Source organism: Cavia porcellus, unplaced genomic scaffold, assembly GCF_034190915.1.
Source record: "Cavia porcellus strain 051 isolate PalLab524CR breed Dunkin Hartley unplaced genomic scaffold, mCavPor4.1 scaffold_14, whole genome shotgun sequence".
Lineage (NCBI taxonomy): Eukaryota > Metazoa > Chordata > Mammalia > Rodentia > Caviidae > Cavia > Cavia porcellus.
This window is the reverse complement of record NW_026947497.1, coordinates 41,159,367-41,178,455: the sequence shown is the minus strand read 5'-3', so window position 1 is coordinate 41,178,455 and position 19,089 is coordinate 41,159,367. Positions and strand designations below refer to the sequence as shown.

The 19,089-nt window shown below is 39.6% G+C and overlaps 1 protein-coding gene and 1 pseudogene across 1 annotated transcript in view; both read right to left on the bottom strand.

Annotated features, from left to right (window-relative positions):
- Nucleotides 1-19,089, bottom strand: part of Rnf150 (ring finger protein 150) — a 236,353-nt gene that overhangs the window by 33,082 nt on the left and 184,182 nt on the right. The window lies entirely within an intron of this gene.
- The window catches only part of LOC134478703 (NEDD8-activating enzyme E1 catalytic subunit-like), a 33,277-nt pseudogene extending 14,188 nt beyond the window's left edge, over nt 1-19,089 (bottom strand).

The window sequence follows — 19,089 nt, the reverse complement described above, 5'->3', positions numbered from 1 at the left end:
GCATGACAAGATGAAAACTTATTTTTTATGGATACTCTTTTGGGATTTGGATCTTTGTTGCAAGAATTCAGCGGCCCATTGAAAGAAATCACCACCACAGTGAGAAGAAAATCCAGAGTGGGAAAAAATTTTAGTTAACTGTTCCTCAGACAAAGAACATATAAAGAATTGAAAAAAATTAGGCCTCCCAAATTCAAAAATCCAATCTAAAAATGGGTATCTGAGATGAATACACACTTCTCAGATGAAGAAATACAAATGGCACATAAACATATTGAACAAATGTTCAACATCACTGGTTATTGGAGAAACGCAAATTAAAACAACACTGAGATTCTATTTCATGCCAAAAAGAATGACTATCATCAGGAAATCAACCAATAACAAATGCTTTCAGGGATGTGAGGAAAAGAGAACTCTTCTGCACTGTTTGTGGGAGAGTAGACTTGGTACAACCATTTTGGGAATCAGTGTGGAGATTACTCACAAAACTAGGATTGGAGATCCCATTCAATACAGCTATTCTTCTTCTGGGTATCTCCTCAGAAGAATTAAAAACATCATACTACAGTGATATATGTGCACCCATGATTATAGCAGCGTAATTTGTAATAGTTAAATCTTACAAGCAACTCAAATGCCTGTCAATTGAGGAATGGATAAAAAAGATGCGGAACTTTTATATTTAGGAGTACTACTTAGCTACAAAGAAGGATAAACTTAAGGCTTTTATAGTTAAATGGATGCAATCTGAGGCCATCCTCATAAGTGAAATAAATCAGACTCACATATGTAAACACTGTATTGTCTCTCTACAAGAAACCAAAAGAGTAAATAAAATCCAAAATATACAATGGATATTGTGAATGGGGAAGAAACTGCTCAAAAGGAAAGAAAACTGGGATGGAGGAAAGGAGAAAAGAAAGAATAAATATGTATCTATACAAGACAGCTAAGATAGTATTACTAATTCCTTTTAGTTCATTGAAAAGAATGATTTGTGCTTATATTGCTTGATCAATGTTTCATGCGTATATCTGGTAATCTGAGCAACTACTCTGAAGATAACAATATGTATATATTAACCATTGTTAATGGTTAGCTTGTTTTGAAATTTTGTATCATTGTTTTCATTATCTTTTTTTCTCTTAAAGAATCCAGTGGTCATATTTATTACATGTGTGGATAGACAGTATGCACAGTGACAAAAGTACACTCAAGGTCCAAGCACAAAAGTACACTAAAGTGCTCATTAGGGAAATTCTCAAAGCTCTGTCAGTAAGAAATAGACAAAGATAATTTGGTTGAAGAGAATGTTTGAACTTGCCCTTGAACAAAATTAATATCAGGGTCAATATAGACAACATTTAAATGAACTATAGGGTTAAGAAAATGCTTAGAATTTATGAATTTCTTTGATACCTTACCAGACCAAAAACATACTCATTGCCTGGCATAGAATTTCACATACTTTTTTTATTAGGCTGCACAGATACTGTTCTATTCATAAGGTTTGCATGCTAGAAACACACTGTACCTGAAATTAGGGGTTGCTTTACTTGTAGAGGAACACTGCTTTTTATGGATATCAGTGGGCCTTAGGTCCCCTGAGTAATCAAAATGGTATGTACATTTGATTTTAGCATTCCTCCTTCTCTGGTGAACTAAGGGTGAACTAGTTTCACTTTCAGATATAATCATGAGGCTCACAAATAGAAATTTCAGTTATCCCTGTTGAAACATGGCTAACTACCATGATGCATTGTTGACGGTATGAATAATATGTACATGTGTGTGCATGCATGCTACACACATGCACAGGTGTATATGTCTGCACAAGTACTGCTTAAGCATAGAAGCATGCACATGTGATGTGTAAGCATGTACGTGTTTATTGTGCATAGGTAGGTGTGCACACATTTCTACATATGGGTACATATGTGTGCTATGTAGGCAAGTATTTATGTATGCTGTATAAATTTTCCCAACTTAGAGGCTGGGGATTTAGCTCAGAGGCAATAGCACCTGCCTTGCAAGCAGGCGGTCGTGCCCCAGTACCAATTAAAAAAAAATGTAGATTTTCCCAACTTTATAATAAGATACATTTTTTTATCAGTGTTCCTGTAGAGTTTGATTTCCAAGTCCAATTTTCTAATTAACTCCTTACTTAAATAACAGTGGTAGTATTATTAAGTATTACTTTTCCTTAAAAAACTCATCCCAGTGTTCTTGCTTCATAGCAGGAGTTTAAGTACATCCAATACTCTTTTGTGCTGACAGCTCTTATCAAGGTATATTCATAAAAATGATTTGATGAAAAAATTTTCAATGTAACGTGAGTCAATAAATCACTTACTGTTCCTTCTTGCGGTGAACTTCAGTTGCAGGGAAAGTGCTTGCCATGTATGTGGTTGGCTATCAGGACACACAGTCTTACAGCATGATTTTACTAATAGGTTTTTTTTGTTGTTGTTGTTAATTGAATGCTAATGTGAAAATTCAAAGCACTGATTTTTTTGGACATCAGTTGTTGCATTGGATGGGGGTGCTGTTGCCCTGAGTGTAGTTGCTGCAAAACTATGGTGGCCTGCAGGGGACATGCTTTGTCTCTAGAGGGCCACTATGATTTGGGGTAGCCCAGTGTTCCCACGAGGGAATGAGACCCAGAATTCTGGGTCTTCCAACTTTCCCAAGTTGGAAATTTCGGTTTGCCACAAAACCTCACAATATTTAAATGTGTGCTCTTCAATGAACTTGATCAGAAGCATTCTGAAGTGTGCACATATTTCCACATATGCATTCATATGTGTGCTGTGTAAGGGAATGTTTATGTACACCACTATATAAATTATATCTCAACTTACAGCAAGCACCAGCCCAACCTGACAGAACTCATCTGCATCTCATACGGCTCCAGGATGCCACCTTTGTCTAAAGGAAGTCATAGAAATTCCTAGACAGTGATTTTGGAAAATAAGCTAAGACCTCAGGGTGCCTGGTATGTGCACAAGGGTGTTTTTGTATGGAAGGAACCTGGCTTGGTTTTCATTCTGGAGCCCTGGTGTGTGCTCTGAGCAGCTTTTGGAACAAGAAAGGTCAGACTCCAGCCACCTTGGCACTGACTTATCCTGGCTGAGTGAAAGGTGTCCCAACTGCTAACAACCACAGCGGGGCCTGGATGGATGGGAGAAGAGTTTGCCTGTGTCACTTCACCACAATGAACTTCCTTGTCTCATCACAGAAGAAGCCAGTGAGTTTCTTAGATGCTTTTTTTATTTTAAAAGCTCTCCTGAGTGGTTTTTCTATGCATGTTTTTGTAGGGGACCCATCTGCTGCAAACTTAAGGAGATGTGTGTCAGTATTTCCAAAATTTTTGCTCCAAATTGTTCCCTGAGGTTCATTTTGTAAAACCAAAATTGAACATGGAGGTCTAGAATTACTAGTTCATCTATAAATCAATTGTCTGTAGGTCAGAGTGCTTAAAAAAGCACTTAAGATTATTGGCAGGGCTTTCGTCTGCTGAACACAAGTTGAGTATCACTGATACAAAAATATTAAATCCAAAGTTGGAAACTTGGAAAACCCACATGGTGCTACAAGTGGAAAATTCTAACCTGACCTCATGCAATGAGTTATGGTCAAAAGAGATGCAAGAATACTAAAAACTGCATAAAATGTATTGGCCTAGGTGTACATGACAGACATAAAAGAAACAAAAATGGATTTTGTGTTGAGATTTGGGGTATTTCCCTGAGATCTCTCATCATGTATATGTGAATACTGTTCCAAAATCTGAACTGAAACCCTTCTAGTCCCAAGTATTTTTAGGTAGGAATACTCTCAATCTGTAAAACCAGCTCAGTCCCATGTGCAGGAAGAGACCATTATGAATTTCTAGGAATTGACTCTAATGCGTTGTTTATTGATGGACTGATTAGTGATAATGCTAATAACCAGAGAGGACTGACAGTAAAGGATATAAGGCCAGTTGTCACTTTATAGGAGACAATGGTCATAAAGATTACAGTGAGAAACTCAGTACTCAAATGATCAATGAGTGAAAAAGATGAATCACAAGCAAACATGCAGCTCTGGCTCAGGAACTAATGCAATTCTGGTAACTGAAGCAGAACAAGCTGATGAGAGTTTTCACACCTACAGGCAGAGGGCTTGAGGCTGAGCCCCAAACGATTGGGCCTTGATGATATTTAGACAATTTTATATCAAGAAGTTTCAATAACACCAGTGGATATCTGGGATGTCTGCGCTGTGTGTAGTCTCATAGGGAGGTGCCCTATGGGAAGGGGACAGAGGTAACAGTTATGATTTACTGAGTGCCAGGCACAGGGGTTGGAAGTTTGTAACACTGGTCAAAATGCATGCAATTTTGTAACCCTGATTTATTTGTACTTCACAGTGAGCTTGTGAAGGTTTTATTTTGATGATTTTCACGATGAGGAAATTGAGACCCAGAGATTTTCAGTTGGCTACGGCATGTAAGCAAGCTTGGCCGCAATTCGAGTCCTGATTTAACTTCAAAGTTGAGGGCTTCCCAGTCCTACATCTCTCAGTAGGGTCATCTTTGTTTTGGATTAGTATGAAATAATAAGATTCATGCAGATGTACAAAACACAAAAAGCCTCACAGAAGCCTGTGCTGCTTTCTGGGCTTTTGGTTTTATGACACTGTCGGGGCATTTGGAGAAATTTATGCGTAGTTAGGCATAAGAGTGTTTCCTCCAAAGCATTTCCCTCTGCACTGGCTCTGCCATTGTGTCTCTCTTCATTGCTTTTATTCTCATTCCTGCTGTGCAGTGCGATGTCAATAATGATAAATAATAAATCATCAATCCATTGGTCAAGGCATTAGTCCTCTGCTTCCTGTGACCAGGGACCAGGTTAACATTGTACTCCTCTGTCCTGTGGGGGTAGGGTCACAGTGTCATTCCACAGGATCTGGTGACAGGGAGATTTGGTCCATCTTGAATATCCTCAAGAGACACGTTTACTCTTTTTATTAGAAGGTAAGCTTCAAGTCTGTATTACAGTACAATCTCTTCTACCTTTTAGCTATTATTGCTGGTTCCCTTATAATTCCCTCTATCCATCCTTTCCTCCTTTTCTCCCTCCCTCCCTTCCTTCCTTGCTCTCTTCCTTCTATAAACTAATGCTGATTGCATCTAACTATATGCCATAAACTATGCTGGGTTTCCTCTGGATAAACACACTGGTGAAAATTCTATTCAAACCCTATCAGGACCTTTAAGCTTAGTGGAGTGACAAACAATTTCTCAAGAAATTCTAAAGGAAATAATTGTAGTGGAAAAAAAAACTGCATTCTGTTTGGAGTAGCAAGAAAGACACCTCAGAGAATGTAGTAGGTGAGAGGTGCTTGAGGGATATGCTGATCCTGGCAGGTGGAGGCAGGAGTATGGGGGACAGAATGCCTGGGGTCAGAAGTGGCACAGAAATGCCCCCGAACACAAATGCTGGGTGTGTGTGTGTGTGTGAGGAAAACCAAGGAGAGGTGTTCAGGGGCCAAATGCTTGTGATTTGGTTACACTGGCAGGTGGAGACTGTGACTTACACGTGATACAAATGCTTCGCGTGAACCAGTGACAAAATCAGACATTTATGCATGTTTGCTCAGAGGCAGGACAAAGATGGCCTTGGAGGATGGTAAAGCCAGACGCAGGGACAGCGAAGAGGTGGGATGGCAAAAGCCAAAGGAAGAGATGGGAAGGTGTTGAACCACGGCTCTGGCAGAGGGAAATGGTTCTGAGAGAGACACTTGAAAGGTATAAGGAGCAGCTCAGTGCAAAGAACACAGGGCAACCTCAAGTTATTGGGGTGAGCTGTAGGAAGTAATATCACTGAAAGCTGGAAGTCACTGGCTTGCAAAATAAACTAACATACTACTATACTGCAAATTAATACAACTACAGCATGCAAAACTACTTAAAAACTCAGTGTATATTTTTTTGAAGCCAAATATGCCACATAAGGCCATAATTTTTCACTGCAGCCAAAAATATTTTTTCCCCCTGCAGGGGATGTTAATACAGAACATGTGTCCAATTAGTAGAATAATTCTTCTATGGTATGTGTGTCAACTGACCTATTCTGCTTTTTCTTATTTTTAAACTTAATTTTTAGAGTCAGATTTAGGTTTTCAATTTTTATTTCACACCAAGAACACAGTTTAACACACACGAAGAACATTTTAGTTATGACTGCTTAATCATTCTATGGGAATTTTCAATTATGCCATGGTCTTTATCTCCAAGAGTTATTTATCCTCTGGAAATTCTCATTTTTCATGTCCTCTGCTGCTTTTTCACGGATGCATCACTAATAACTCTATGGGGATACAAATTATAGTTTACTTAATTCTGTGTCCTGAATTATTTTGGTTTCCTTGGGCTTTCTTTTGCTTATGATGCCTCTCTCTCCACCTCCATTTCTAAATTGAACGGTTTCTCCCAACTGGGTCGCCAGCTCTGCTCGGAATTCACTCTACAAGGGAGAAACTTAGATCAGGCGTGTACGGGTGGATGTGCCACCTGGGGAAGAATTTTGATGCAGGAATAACACAGGACCAGGGACTGAGGGTGAGAGAGTGATCGTGTGGGCCGACATCCATCAGTCTACCCAAGAGTCCTCTCCTTTAAGTACAACACACACCTTGGTGTCACACTGGATGAGGGTAACCACTGCTCCCTACCTGGGGACTTCTCTTTTAGGAGGCATTTGTATTTCAGCTTTCTCCACTTTCCAGATGAATGCTCACTCATCGTGCTAAGTATCTCTGTCATTTTTTCTCAACTCAAAGGTTTTTCCCTTTGTGATGGATATGAGTATTTCTTTCCATTGTAGGAGAATGTATGAAACCAAAACAAGGTGATATTTGTGAATTATGCTTTGAGATCGCAGGCAGAAATTCCATTCAATGAACTAAAGGTATTTCTTTTAGCCAGGAGAGAGTGAATTTTGACAAATGATATGAAGATTTCTTATTTCTGCTACCTCAGCAATTGGTTTACATGAATTATTAAATCGTTCTTTACAAAACATTTTTTACTTCATAGTTTACAATTATAAAGAAAGTTATTTTTTAACACTGAATTTTTTGCCAATTAATTCTTAAAAATTTTATGAAAAAACAAAATAGGAGAATAACAATAGTTAATACATTATATATCATTTTTCTTTAAAGTAGTTGCTTGAGGACAAGATATGGGCACAAACATTTCTTCAATTACTATTAGCACCTATCTTCCTTTTTAGTGGTCTAGAAGACCACTAAATAGTATAACTAATAGTATAACTGATTTGTATTTTTTCCCTTTCCCTGTTTTTTCCCTTTCACCCATCCTAGTTCCCTTTTCCTTTTGAACAATTTCTTCCTATTTCATGACATGTATTGTACATTTTAGGCCTTATTTATTCTTTCAATTTCTCACACAAGGGAGACAATATGATATTTACGCATGAGAGCCTGACTTATTTCACTTATGAGGATGGTCTCAAGTTGCATCCATTTATGTATAAAAGCCTCAAGATTATCCTCCTTTATTGCTGAGTAATAGTCCATTGTATAAAAATACCACATCTTTTTTTTAATCCATTCCACAATTGATGGGCATTTGGGTTGATTCCAAGATTTAGCTATTTTAAATTGTGCTGCTGTAAACATGGGTGCACATATATTGCTGTGGTATGATGTTTTTAATTGTTCTGGGAAGATGCCCAGAAGGAGAACAGTTGGGGCAAATGGGACCTCTAATCCTAGTTTTTTGAGGACTCTCCATACTGATTTCCACAGTGGTTGTACCAATCTACACTCCCACCAACAGCCTTTTTTTCTCCACAGCCCCTCCAGTATTCGTTATTGGCTGATTTCCTGATGACGGCCATTCTTTCTGGGCTGAGATGGAATCTCAGTATTGTTTTAATTTGTGTCTCTTGAATGACCAGTGATGTTGAACATTTTTTCATATATTTACTTGCCATTTGTAATTCTTCATCTGAGAAGTGTATATTCATTTCAGATTTCATTTTGAATTGGGCCTTTGAATTTGGGAGGCCTGATTTTTTTTCAATTCTTTATATGTTTTAGATAGAAGTCCTCTGAGGGACAACTGGTTAAAATTATTTTCCCACTCTGTGTGTTGTCTTTTCACTTGGTTGATGATTTCTCTTATGCAAAAAGATGAGATCCCAGTCGTTGATTCTTTGAAGTATTTCCTGTGCAATCTGAGTTTTGGCCATGAAGTCTCTAGCTATACTGATGTTGTCAAGAGTCCTAGCTACTTTCTCTTCTAATAGATTTAGTGTTTCTGATTTAATATTTAGATCCTCGATACGTTTTGACTTTAGTTTAGTGCATGGTGAAAGATATGGCTCTAGTTTTAGTCTTCTGCATGTGAAAGTCAGTTTTTCCAGCACCACTTATTATAGAGGCTTTCTTCCAATGAGCATGTTTAGCTCTTCTGTCAAAGATAAAGGTGGCTAGGTATATTTGCAATTGTGTCTGCCTCAGGTTTTTTTTATTTTTTTTTTGCAGTACCATGCGGACTGAATCACAGCAGCTTTGTAGGATAATTTTACACCAGGGATTTTGATGCCTCCTGCCTTGCTTTTGTTGCTCCAGATTGCCTCTACCACTCTCGGTCTCTTCTGCTTCCCAATAAATTTTACGAATGTTTTCCCTAGCTTTGTGAGGTATGATAATGGTATTTTGATTGAGATTGCATTAAATCTACGTAACAATTTAAGAGTATGGTCATTTTCACTATATTGATTCTTCCTATGCATGCGCAAGGCTTATCTTGCCATTTTCTATTATTCTTTTCAAGCCCCCCCTTTTTACTTTTATTTTTTAAATTTTATTTTGAAAGTAGTAAAAATGCAACAGCACAAGACAGAACAAAGCCAATCAAGACAATGCAGTGAAACTGGTATAGGATATCACAGTAGGATTCTGGGATAGTAGTAATACGTACTATGGTGTATCTCTTTAACTTCACAATAGTTGTCCAGTCAATTAGGTATAGCAAAATCAAACCGAAAATAGAACATTATAAAACCAATAGAGAATAATGAATAGAGCAAAAGAAACAGAACAAAACAGTGAAAACAATCTTTGCCTTCAAACAGAAGATAGAATGAAATCCCCCATATTTGCTGTACTGCATATAGTCATCCTCCCAAGAGATGCTGAGACATCTATCCCCAGTAGCTATGAGGGTGGGGGGTAGGGTGCTTGATTTTCAGCCTGCGTGGCAGCAGGCTCACAGGTAATGGTTCTCCTCCAGGCCCACGCCACAGGAGCTTACCAAGAGAAGCTCCCCCTTTTTAGAGTACTGTATTTTCAATATATAGATTCTTTACTTCCTCCATTAGATTGATTCCTGAGTATTTCATTTTTTAGATGCTATTGTGAAGGATGTGGTTTCCCTAATTTCTTTCTCACTACAGGAATGCTATTGGTTTTTGAGGCTGACTTTGTATCCCACTTTACAACTGAATTTTGTTATTAAATCTAGAAGTTATTCAGTGGAGTTTTGGTGTTTTCTATTTTGAGTGTCATGTCATCTACAAATAATGATAATTTAACTTCTGTTGTATTTTTTCCTTTTATTTAGCTCTTTTCTAATTGTTCTGGCTAGTATTTCCAGAACTATGTTGAACAGGAGTGGTGGTAGTGAACATCCTTGTCTTATTTCTGATTTTAGAGTGAAAGTTTCAGTTTTGTCTATTTAGTGTGATGTTGGTTGGATGACTTTATCAAGCTGAGTTAAAGACCATGTATTCTGATTTTTTTTTAATTATCATGAATAAGTGTTGGAGTTTGCTGAAAGCTTTTTATTCACCTATTGAGATGATCATGTCATTTTTGTCCTTGGCTCTGTTGATATGGTGTATTACGTTTATTGATTTGTGTATGTTGAACTATCCCTGCATTCCTAGGATGAATCCCACTTGGTCATGGTATATTATTTTCTTGATGATTAACTGCATTTTGTTTGCTAGTATCTTGACGATTTTTGCATCTGTGTTCATTAGGGAGATTGGCCTGTAGTTCTCTTTTTTGGTTGGGTCTTTCTCTGGTTTTGGTATCAGGGTATTATTTCCCTCCAGGAAGGAGTTAGGGAGTATTGCTGCCCTTTCAATTTCATTAAAGAGTTGAGGAGTATTGGTATTAAATCTTCTCCAAATTTTTTGTAGAATTCAACAATGAATCCCTCAGAGCCTGGGCTTTTCTTTGTTGGTAAATTTTTAATTACATCTTCAATTTCATTGACTGATACTGGGTTATTCAGAATTTTTATATCTTCTTGATTCAGCTTTGGTAATTCTGTTCATTTGTTCTGTGTTTTCCATCCTGTGAGAGCAAAGATTTTCAAAGCAGGGACTGATGATCTTTTGAATTTCCACAAGATCTGTAGTGATTTCACCCTCTTCATTCCTCATTGCATGCATTTGAGTCTTTTCTTTCCTTTTTTGAATAAGATTTAGCCAATTAAATTCCCACTAAATGTCTAATGCTTAAATATTTTGGTTAGTAAATAAAGTTTAAAAACGTGTACATGAATTAGAACTCTTCTTAGTTGACCAATACTACTTTCCTTCAATATTTCTTGACAGATATATGAATATATTCATATGTACTAGTGCCAGTGGACCTATGACACGTGTTCCACAGCAAGCTGTTTATTATTGAGAGCTCCAAAAGATTTGCCATCACTGATAAATAGCATTGATTACCCTGGATCTGAGGTCCAGTAAGAGTTTCTCTGCCTCAATTTGGGACCCATAAATAAGGTACTTGTATCTCATTTGTAAAATGGTGGTAATTCCAACTCCAAATGAAATCACAGGGATTTAACAAATTTTTCCTGAGATGAGAAAATGATATAAATCTATGTAGTATTTACTGTAGAAACAACATTACAAATATGCAAAAATAGATGATACACTGTGTATTCACACATATAACAAATACACAGAACTTTACCCCTATATCACCATTTGGAAAAAACTCAGTGCTTACTTTCCTAAGTATTATTTGGTCATTGTCTTGTTGCTCAGTATTCAAATAGAATCGAGAATTGCTCTGTTAATATTTTGACTTAAACGACATTCTATCATAGTAAAATCCACATTGAGGGCAATACAAAAACCAGGCAAGTATTGTTTATAAGGATTCATGAATCCAGAGCTAGGATGCTTTGGTCCATTGTGAAGGGAACTCCTGGAAGGAGCCTAAGCTACAGCTGGGGACCAAGGGCAATTGTGCTGCTCTTCTAGCTGGCTCCACCCACTGCCTATTTAACCAGTCACTTTGAGGAGGAGCAGGTGCATGCTTGGTGGTTCTAGCGAGTGTGGTGTGGAGGGAAAGAGCTAAGGGCATTCTTTCTTGCTAGGCTGGCTTAGAGGTGTTAGAAGGAGAAAAGAGGCAAGGAGGGCTTATAAATGAGGATGCAAGATCTGGGCCTTTTCCTGGTGAGACCTGCAACCCTGCCCACAGGGATTCTAACATTAATCTCAGAATTATGGGCCTGGAGAGGATCTTAAGTTACCAGCTTATATATCTGCCCAGTCAAATGCAAAGAGGATAAATGCCCAAGGTCACTTCACTAGTTGGTGGCCAAGTCAAATTTCCTGCCTCTGGGTTTACTTCACGGAGCTGTTCTGGTAGTTATACTTCTCCTCTTCTGAACTGCTGGATTTTACTCCTGAAATATTTTGAATGTTAAAAGTTGATTCTTAGGTCACCCAAAAGACATTTTCAGCTGTTTCTGTCTTCTCTCAGAATGATGGACCTCCTCCATGATTTGCTTTTGATTGAAACACACACAGAAACATTATCCTATTTACACCTGATGCTCCTCATATGTGGACAGAGCGCTGATCTCCCCGTTATGCTTCCTGCCATCGGCTACTGCCGATCACAGCTGCTGTGATCAATGCAAAGCATCAGCGTTAGCAAAGAGCAGGTCTGCTCTAGGGCCCTTTCCTGGGCACCCTCAGCTAACAGCTGCTGAGCCATGGCTTGTTTCAAGAGCAAGTCAGCATCATGAGTTAATCAAGTTGGTGCTAAGTAACTCAGAGCATCTGAGACAAACTCCCAGGAATGAATGGATTTCATCTGCTGGCGGAATGACTTCAGGAAGAAAAGTCTCTTCTGGAGGGTATGGGGTGTCATAGTCAGACTGCGTACCCCACATGGCAGTCTATCTGCTGCTGAAATTAACTAATTTTTTTCCCAGGCTGTTTGTGCAGCTGCAGGTTCTCAATTTTCCCAGTTAAAGGTGCCAGATAGACAAGACGGGGAAGCACTGGAAATCTGGGCCTGATAGGGCTTTCTTGGATGGGCAAGTGTTTTTAATTGAGGAAGAGCATTAGCATGGAAAGCCCTGAGGACTCTGGATTGGCTAGTTGCCATGCGGCTAAGCTTGACAACCAAGGCCATGTGCTTATTGCAAAGATCTGTGCTGTTTGGAGCAGCTGTCCTGCTGGAGCTGCTGCTGAGCTTCAGAGCTAGAGGGTTTGGAAGTGAGTGCCTGATGCTGCTCCAGGGCACTGACACGTTGAGAGACACGGAGACTGGAGTTTGGAGCAGTGTCCCAACCTGCACATGCTTCATTTGGTATCGAAGTAGTCCACTGTGGCTTAACTATTTCCTGAAGGAGAGATGACAGTGAGGTTGAAGGTCTTCAATGAGATGATTCTTTTGTCTGTCACAGCATAATATGCTCACAAATCAAAGCCATCATCTTTTCATCCCTAATGTGAATCTTATAGGCACCGGGGGAAATCATTCTCGTGGCTGGATGCAGCAGGCATATCTATCCAGTCAAGGACAAAGACTTCGTCATTTTTGGCTTTAATGCAACTCAACAAAGCAGATGTGACTCCTCAATCTTGCAAGTGCCTCATAAGCACTGGAATGCTTTATCTAGATGTGTTTATTTCTGAATGCATTCATATATTTTGGAGTCATACAAAACCTGGAAGTTTGCTGTTTTGCAAATGCAGCAAAGTGCAAGTTGCATATCTGGAACAGAAATGTGATACTGAAGCCAACTCTCTTTGTTCTTCAGCTATCTTGCCTGGAAGAGGCTTAAAATCTGTTCCTTGGAAAAGTCCTGGACACATTCTTTCTCTTGTTTTCATCTTCAGGTTGGGGTCAGAGCAGGCTTGGGGGCATTTAAAACTTCTGAATATAGATGTTCTGAATGCTTCATCAACTGCTCCCTAAATAAATATGACACTTAAAGACTATGAGTGTGTGTCACTTCTGGTTTGATTTTAAGAGACTGTGTCGTTAGGAATGAAGAATCTGCAGAGAAGTTTAGGTTGAGTTCCCTGAATCAGAGAAACACGCATTCCAGAGATTACATACAAGTCTTAGGATGAACTCTTTAAAGTTTTTATCCCCATAATGAGTTTGAAATGTATCTTTCTAGACAGTCTTAGGTGCTTGCAGTGATAGCTGTGACAGCTGGCATGAAAATGACTTTTTAAAAAGTTGGGGCGACTTTAATGATGTTTTAACAATTATTTTTTTCTCTTCTGAGTCCATTCTGGAGAGTATGTATTTATGTGCATAAACAGTGGCTGTAACCAGGATTGTGGAAAAAATCAAGTTCATGAACTGAGCCACCACTGTCTCTAGCTTTAGCTAAACAGATACATCCCGCTCCCCGCAAAGGACTGATGCATCTCTAGTGTCTAGTTTAGTAGTGACAGCAGTTAAGGATGTGTGGTCCTCAGGAAAAGATCAAGATATCCAGGAATGAATTCTTTTGTGTTCCCCTGGGACACTTACTGCCTCAGTTTCTCCTGCAGAGATGTGACTAGCCAGGAAGCAGGAGACAGACTTCCACCTATGCCCTGCTCCCCTACCTTGATCCAACGGTGGACCTGGAGGGGAAACTTCTCTGTGATTCTTGATCTCACCATTCAATAGAAAAGGGAGAGAAAAGGCAGCAGGGAAGGTTGGGAAAGCGACTGTCTATGGGCAGCGCCTCAGCATGCTGAATCCCACTCCTCTACCCAAAGGGGTGAGGAAGTACAACCACCCTCAGGCCTGTGGGGCTGCTGCAAAGGGGACCCCATGGGGGAGACTGCTTGGCTAAGTCCACAATATAACTCAAACTTCAGAAAAGCTAAAGCAGAGTGTGCTCCCGTGTCTCTTCTACCTGCAGTCTGGAGAGAAGAGGCTGATGGCCTGGGTGGGGTTGGCGACCAGAGCCTGCTGCTGCTGGAGGAAGAGGGCAGCAGGGAAGGGACAGGTCAGTGACCCAGTGGCGGCCACCATCGGCCCTGTTTTACAGGAGCCGTGCAGTGGGGGGAAGGAGACCTTAGAAAATTGTGGATAAAGATGAAAATGGATTGCTTGGTACTGATGGATGCATGGGCCTTGTGAGTGGGGAACAGAGGTTTCTTTTCAGAGTTGTAGGAATCAGAGGAAAAGGGCTCTGCAGGTTATCTACACACACACACACACACACTCACATGCACACACACACACACACACGTGCACACATATGCTTGAGACCTCAAGAGCTCTTAGAGGATCAATTGCCTGAGAGTAGATGGGCAATTCTTGGGCCTGCTGGGATTTTTCATCCAGTGCCAGGGGACCATTATGCTCGTTCAATAAATTTAAGTGTCAGTGCAGCAGAAATAAAGCTGCATTCTGACAACACTGTAAGCCATGTGTGTCCAACACATTAGATAGACTACTGTTTCCCCAAGAAAGAAAATACATTGGGTGCATTACTCTTTCTGCACTGGCAGATGGGAGGAAAGATGGTTTCCCAGAGGAAACCCATCACCTTCCATTTCAGCTGGCCCCATGAGCTCGCCTCTGTGCCAATTCATGCGTGCTGCTTCCTGCTGCAAAGTTTGAAGGCCATAGCGCTCCTGGCCTCGGGCACCCTGCCAAGTGCTCCTCAGAACATCGTGGGGAAGACTTGAGATTCCTCTACCTTCCACAGCCTGGGCTGACTGCTGGCTCCTTCTAACTGGTGAAAGGTGGCAAGTGAGCAGTGACCTCTAGGTAGACAGACAGGAGTTTGCAGTGATTCAACAGGGAAGCAAGAACATGAATGGAGGAGCCAAGAACTCCTTAGAAAAGGGAAGGTTTCAGGTCTTCCTGTGAAGATGCAGAGTGGCTGGGGGAGGGCAGTAAAAGTCTCTTTCTCTACTGTGTTTTTCTAGCTCTTTTCTGGTGTCTCCACACACACAGGGCTGCGTGTTTAGCTGTGTTTCCCCTTGTTCCTAAGAAACTTCTCCCTGTGGAAGCAGACAGAAGTTGCATACAGCCAAGGTTGGGGACTCAGGAGGCAAAGTGCACTGCAGCATGATCAGGCCTGTGGATAAAGACTGTGGCAGAGGGGTGGCAGTTGGGCATCCAGACCCCTTGCACAAAGGTGGAAGAGAAAGACTGATCCTGGCTGCCACATGAGATCCCAAGAAATGCAATGTCAGAAACACTAAAAATGTCTTTCTTCCCACGTCAGACTTGCATCAAAGCTTCCCTTTCCTTGGCCACGTAAATGCGTTCCCTTGCTCCCCTTTCTGGAATTTGAAGGTGATGCTTTAACGCCACATTTCCCCCCACCCCACCCTGTTCTACACCTTCCCCTCCACCGGAAGAGTGCTGACATGACTGACATGCGTTTGACTTACTATATCCTACCGTTTTTTGCCAGCAAAGCAAGAACACAGGTGGGAAGAGAGTGCAAGTCGGGGCGTAACTAAGCACATTTTGGATCTTTTAAGAGAATCTGCAGGAGCACTGAATGAGTAGTGAGAAGTGAGGGAGTAAGCGTGCTGGCCTATCTTTTGCTCCTTCTCTGAGCATTTCTAACTCTGAAGCCAGCAGCCCAGTTTGAATTCCATCTCCACCTGTCACCAGCTTACAACCTAGGGTCAGCTTCTTTAATCTCTCTGTGCCTTCATTTCTGTATCAGTAAAGTGAGGATAAAAATAGCATTTGCCTCATAGAGTTATGAGCTAAAAGCCAAAACAGGCTTAAAGGGTGTCTGGTGCCTGGCTGGTCTATGTATCTGTTAGCTGTCATTGTTTCTTCTTTTTCTGTCATTTTCGGATCTGTAGAGATGTGCGGAGGAAAGGATAATTTGGAGAAAAGTCAGGTCCAATCTCCACTGGGCTGTTTATTTGTAATTTATAGCAGTAGTGTAGCTTCAATTTCACTTACATCTCCACCATATTATTTTTAGGTAGCACTAGAGTTGATTATAATGACACTGATGAAAACCTAAACCTGAATATTTTTACTCATTTAGCAATACATTTGTGTGTTCATTTACTGATTAATTACTGCTTTAAGGAAGATCCTGAGCAGTTTAAAAACCTGCATGAGAATTTTTCCCTTAAGAAATCTACAACCATTTTATTACTGGTTATGTTTACAAAACTCTGTGAGATCACAGTAAGTAAAAACTAACCAGAAATACATGGTCTAGGAAAGTGAGAATTCATTTTCTGATCTAAGAAACTGTATCTCCAGCCATTTGTGTTAACGTTCTGACTGCAGTTGAGGTCTGATTGCTCCTGCACCCTCTTCTCATCTTTTGTTAATATGATTCCCTTGCTGGTATTGTTTAGACAACAGAACGCAGGTATCTTGTGCTTTGGGTGACTGATTTGGGGAAGACAATGCACAACGTATGTACCATTGTTACCCTGATTGATGTGTTTTGAAATTTAGTATTTTCTTTTTATTTTTCTCCTTGAAATAAAATAGATTTGAAAAAAAAAACATTACCTGCCATTTCTTATTCCATTGTGAGCAGAAAGTCCATGCTTCAAGAGTGACCATTTTTGCCTCAATGCAATCGATAAACATCTATTTAATATATATTTAATATGATTTGAACACTGATTTCATTTCACACAAAAATAGTGTAGAGATTATAAATTACATGGCTATAGACCATAATTTTCTGTTTCATTTTTGGATGTACTTTAATCCATAGTATATTTACATCAATTTTATTTTAGATGCCACTTAACTCACATTAAATTAAAATACTCTTTCGTCTTCTGGGCATTACTGAGAAATATAGAGTACATTCATGTATAGGTTCATAGCCATTTTTCAACATAAGGCATCTGACACATAATCCATTAAAAATCAAATAATCATTGTACTGAAAGAAGAGCAATCCAATTTTTGTTATTCTTACAGGATTCAAAAATGTTTCTGCCTTAAATTATTTTGAACTGCTAACAAAATCCTATCAGGTATTCTGCTGTACTTTACTAAGACTACTTCAGCAGTCATGGGCTGTATAGATGGTGGATGCCTGGAAGTGGAGAAATTATGAGACCATCTTGTACACCGAAAAGAAAATTTATGGTTTGAGAAGGGTCATCCCTTTACTCCTCAATTTTCCCTTGATTAAAAATTACACATTTAACCTGGTTAAAAAAATCAAATAATTTTTAAGATTTGCCTAATGAAATTACTGAAATTCTAGGACTTAGTCCACCAGTATGGTAGACATTTGCCATATGGGATTGTTGAGCAGTTTAAATTAGAATGTTCCAGATTTAAAAGACCAAGTTAAAAAAAGGTAAAATATTTTGGATATACTGAGTTGAAATAAGATAAATTCTTAAAACACGCTTCATGCTTTTCTTTGTAGTATGGCTATAGATAATTTAAAATCACATGTCACGTGCATTATACTAACATCAGATGGTACCTTCAAAGCAAAGGGATAAAAATCTGTTTTTAAGCTTTTAGATGCCTAATGGTCAATGTCAAGAATAAGCTACTGATACCCTGAAAAGTGAAGTTATGGAAGTTAAAATTCTTTATACAAAAACCCAGTAAACCTCACTAGACAGATATTTGTCACCAAGTCCTCCAAATTACTTTCTTTCAAAGTTCTGTGAAAATGTTAAGGTTATAAAACTCGGTATCATCCCCACTACATCATAAAAGATCCAGAAATAGGCACGATGCTAAAAGTGACTATTCTAAATAGCAGTGCCCTGACTCTGTCATTCTTTTCTCTTTATCCTTCCATCCTTACATAAGATTATTGTTTCTTCATAGAAAATGCATACCCTTACATTTAAGCATAATTTTATGAATTCTATTAAAATCACAAATATGCAAAAAAAAAAAAAAAAAGAGCCAGACTTAAAAGGAAATATCCCAAGGTACTTCAGTCTGATTTTTTGTGTTTCTAAATTTTCTAATAGTGAAGAGCTTACTTCTATCAAAAGAAATATGCCTTATTTAAAATTGCAATATCTACTCATTCTTTTAACTTTAAATCTCATGCTTATTTTCTTAAAATTCCTGAAGCTTTGATCTCTACTAGATTAGATTTAATAATAGGTACTTTAGATTTCTAAGTCAATCTTGATAGTCATAGAGATACCTAATATTTTTATAGCTACCATCAAACAGAGGAGAGGGTTCAGTGACTATCTGCAGCAGATGAGCCAAAGAATAGCCAGGAGCTGGTTACATGTGATATTCACTGTCTGTGGGTTCAGGTTATGCTAAAAAGTGTCCATCTGAAAGGGTGCCAGGGGGCATAGCTCAGTGCGCGTATGTGAGGGCCTACTCAATTGTAAGAAAAAAATAACAATAAAGTGATGTCATTTAGTGCAGGGATGATGGCTACTCAGGAAACTGAGGCAGGAGGATGAGGTGGGCCCTGGCACCTGCCAGCCTGGGTGGCACAGTGAGGCTGTCCTGTCTCTTGCAGGTGCTCTGTCTCCTTCCCTTACCCTCAGAGGCCAGGCCCACCAGCAGCAGGTACCGCGCAGTAGGGGACACCAAGAAAGCGTAGTACTGTGACGTGTGCACCAGGCAGCAGGTGTGGGCAGCAGGAGTGCGGACATGCATGGCCAGGTCTGCTGCCTTCCCTGCTGCCTCGGGAAAGATCTGAGCTTGTAAGTGCCAGGCAGCTATGACTGTCCAGCTCTGCAATGTAACACTTAGTATTTTCCTCCTTGAGCAAAAGTATCTTTTTATCCAATCCACATGGTACAACAGCCCTTTAGGCTTCAAGTCTTAAGCACAATA